Genomic DNA, 4,286 nt, shown 5'->3' with positions numbered 1-4,286 from the left:
GATCACAATATCTTAGTTCACCACTTTGTGACAAAAAATTATAAAATAAATGATAAACATTCCACTATTATGTACTCGATCCATGTCTCTCTTTCTGTCTCACAATACCGTAAGTCCCTTATATAGGAGTTTATATCCACTGAAACTTCTTCTAAAAAAAAAAATATTTCATGAGATTAAATCTCTTCTTCTATGTGTTAATCATAGATAATGGGCAATTTAATATAATCTTTGGCTTATTATTGTCCCTATCCATAAGCTCAATGACCTACCTATATCACGCTTACATTACGTGAGGTAAGCAAAGGTTGGGGCTGACCGAATCAACTTTCTATTCCTCCTAACGTCACTCCTGACCACTTTGAGTGCTTCTACTATCTAGACTCTCGAAAGTAGACTCTAGAAAGTAGAAACCCTTCCATTACTAACAGTCAAAACTAAACCCTTCTTACTCAATTAAAGCCAACACTAATAAAAAATTTACAATAATTAATCCTTGCTTCAAAGCCCATACACGATTCATAATGGACTCGACGCCCACGTGCCTCAAATCAACCTTTGACTCTTGTACCCTAAGCCCCTGACCCCACCAATTTCTTGTTCTAGACAATATGACCATGACAATTGTTACGAGTCTTACAAGCAACGTAGTCACCTCCACCATCTACACGTACAATTACAATTGGCCCTATCCTGTTATTATTGAGGATCATTAAGAATGATATACACGCAAAGCATAATAGGTGATTGGATAGGTCTCAAGTTGATAAAAGAAAAAAAAAAAATGATTGGATAACAATCCACTGTAACCATTTGCATGATTGCCCCACTTATGAACCATCATATCGGAATCATTAATTGGAATCGGATCAAAGCGGCCAGTCAGAATCAATCTTAAAAACCCTAAATTCGCCTTTCATATTTGACAATCTAACGATCCAGTGAGAAAACCCTATATTCAATGGATCTTAGTTTCAAGAATTGGAATCAGAATCAATCTTAGAAACTTTAGAATCACCCAAACACCCAATAATCTAACTCAAGAATTGAAATTGATCATGATCAATTGTAATTTGAATCAATCGATTCATCCGACCTGAGTCCCATTTTTGAAGCAATGCTCATATTCCTCCTTTCAATTTTTTAGTATTCTTGCCTTTAGAGTCCATATAGTGTGGACAAATCAAGAAATTCCCAATTTCAAATTAAGATTAATTTAGTCTGATATCCGTCAATGATAGTGGAGAGAGTAAACGGAATAGATCAAGCTCAAGACTCAAGACTGCTTAGGTTGCTTCAACATATGGAGGATAGCGTACAACGTGGCACAGTATTTTGCTGCTTCACGCTTACGCTTGACGGTTGCCGCCCAACAAACAACCGTTAACCTAACCACGTATGTTCACACGTCAACCCAACCAAAATCAACTCCCATCCACGTAATGCCCCCTTCGACCAACGAGAAATTACGAAACTAGCCCTCTGAAAATTAACCTCACGTGCTTAGAATAAGGAAACCAACGAAATGACCAAAAATGCCCTTATTCTCGTCAAGGAACCATCCACTTGGAATTTAAAGACGGAACATAGTGACAAACAATGGCCTATAATTGACAATTTTCCTATATATAAAAAAACCAGTGGGTGATAAGGGGAAAGACAAGGGCTATTTACGTAAATTCATCATACTAGAAAGAACCGCTGGGAATGTAATAATTGTCCTAGAAGGGGGCATTTTCGGTAGTATGGCAGAATACAAACACACAAGTCAAGGAACGGATATTCGTTTTCTTCGGAAAGGATTACGCGGTTGATGTTCTTTTTGTACCGAAATTACCCTCACGGAGTTAGACTGAAGCAATATCACTCCCTGTCATAGTTTCAAATATCGGTTGGGATCAGTCATATCGAATCGTATCAACTGAGAGTCTGAGACCGATCCATGACCTGATACCGATCCGAATCAGAGGTAAAATAGGAAAAGAATAGTACCTTTAATAAAAATCAGGTGTAAGATAGTTCCGATACCGTCCCCTAAATTAGAAAAGGTAATTTAGGGAGTCCCCTGTATCTAAATCTCGTATATTTGGAAAACTAGAAAAGGTAATTTAGGAAATCTTGAACTTTCTTAATTTCAAATGGTCAGATACGTCTCCATAGGAGGAAAGGAAAAGATATTTCCTATGATCTTTCTTTCTCCTTGTGCTCACGAACAAAACGTTCCTTCCCCTCCAACCTCCATCTATAAATACTCGTAACAACCTCTTGGGAATTTCATTCCAAATCCTTTGTGATTGAAGAACTGAGGATTTATTTTCTCAGTTTCAGTTTGAAGCGTTTTGGTTTAGAGATGGAGCAGATGAAGAGCACCAATACCAACAACAGCTACAACTATAGCTACAGCGGAGAATTGGAGAAACAGAGAAGTGATCATCTGGGTATTCCAATTCACAGCCAAGTGAGAAAGATCAAGCAAGAGTATGAAAAGATTAAGGATTCATCACCTCCCCAGATTGAGATAAGGCCTGTACTTAGGGAGATCACGAGGCAGCTTTCGCGCTCTCCTTTGGGACAAGTGCGTCAACCAATCTCTATTGGCGATTCGTAGAAGTTCCTACTGGGATCTGATTTAGTATATGGATGTCTATACAGATTACAAAGAAGAGTAGGAATATAGGAGTCTTCTTTTTCTTTTTCTTCTTTTCTTCTCTCTGCTTCTTCTACTTCTTTGTTTCAGGCTTCCTCTTTGAGTTCAGATGTAAATATTTTTGTTAGATATTTCAGTAGTTTTTTCAAGACTTGTAACCTTGTAGGGGGATGACACCAACTTGTTTCTGTACAAGATACATGTTTTCCCAGTTTTAATGGGTAAGGGCAGTAAAGTATCTTCATCCCCTGAATTTTGCACAGAGAGTTACAGTATTATAACTGAAAGTTCTATGTGGTTATCTGAATTCTCTGGATAAATGATGCTTATGGTATCCTCAGGCAGACATGCTGAATACAGGATAAAAACTTTGGGCTTCTCAGGAATTATTTCTCCCCCTCCCCCTCCCCCTCCCCCTTTCCCTTTTAGCAATATGATTCAACACAATATCATACAGATCTTTCTGGTTGTTGAAGTGAGAAAACTTCTTATTTTTGGAGGGGCGAGGGGAGGGGAGGGGAGGAGTGAAAGAACATCCCAGAGAGACTTGACTGGTGCTCTGTTTTGGATACAGAAAGTTCAATTTTTTATTCTCCAACAACAGTGAGTTCAGTGTCTTGAGACATTCTTGATTTCTTTCTCAAGAAGAACCTAAACCAGTAAAAAATTCCAGCCTCTTAATAATCACAAATGATGAAACTCAGAAGCTAAATCCAGACAAAGTCCCCAGAAACACTTATCAATTATAATATTTGTATAAACTGGACAATCAAAATGCAAGACTAACTCGCCTGTCACAAGGATCTCAAAATTGGGTTGTGACAGTTTCCTATGAGGCTATGACAAAAGAATTTTCACCAGCTGGGTAAGATCCCTCATCACATGACACATCTTATGATGATGGATTTCTTTTGGATCCTGAACTGGAATTTGCCAACTTGGTTGTGCCAGAAACACCTCCAATCAACAGTAATTCTTCCTTCATTATTATAGTGGGGAAGTGCCCCCAATGCAATCGCACAACAGTGTGAAGGGCGGCTACTTCATTTGATACTCCACGAGGACCTCAGCTGATAGCGACTTGAGAGTAGTCAAATCATATTTCTGTACTGGTTCCATGTCACTTGCAAGAAGTACTCTCAAACCCCACCAAGAAGCAGCCTTCCACCAGTTCAACACATCCTAAAGTCACCTGTAACAAAGCATTCATGAAAGGACATAAAATAGGAGCTGTGGATTAAAACCTAAATACGATTGACTTGCTTTAAAATTCTCAACACAACTCAATTAAGCCTTATCCCAACTAAATGGGGCTGGCCAAATGGATCATGTTTAGCCACTCAACTCTATTCAAAGCTGACTAGTTGAAAAATCTGACAATATTGGGTTTATGGAGAAAGTATGTCTTAGAGAGATTTAGCTGGTGTTCTGTTTTTGTATCCAATAATAAATTGATCTTCAACTTGAGTCACTCAAGAATTGTAATTATTTTTTCATTGACGTTCAATTTTTTATTCTCTAACAACAGTGAGTTCAGTGTCCTAAGACATTCTTGATTTCTTTATGGAGAAGAACCTAAACTAGTAAAACATTCAAACCTCTAAATAATCACAAATGGAATAACTTTTTTTTTTTTTTT

At 37.9% G+C, this 4,286-nt stretch overlaps 1 long non-coding RNA gene across 1 annotated transcript in view; it reads right to left on the bottom strand.

Annotated features, from left to right (window-relative positions):
• Window positions 1-3,355: 3,355 nt before the first annotated feature.
• The window catches only part of LOC122070990, a 3,627-nt gene continuing 2,696 nt past the window's right edge, over window positions 3,356-4,286 (bottom strand). The window contains exon 2 of the long non-coding RNA XR_006138027.1: window positions 3,356-3,839. This is a non-coding gene — a long non-coding RNA (uncharacterized LOC122070990). The remainder of the gene's footprint in view (window positions 3,840-4,286) is intronic.

The sequence above is a fragment of the Macadamia integrifolia genome, unplaced genomic scaffold (assembly GCF_013358625.1).
Source record: "Macadamia integrifolia cultivar HAES 741 unplaced genomic scaffold, SCU_Mint_v3 scaffold_170A, whole genome shotgun sequence".
NCBI lineage: Eukaryota > Viridiplantae > Streptophyta > Magnoliopsida > Proteales > Proteaceae > Macadamia > Macadamia integrifolia.
This window is presented reverse-complemented; position numbering and strand designations above follow the sequence as displayed.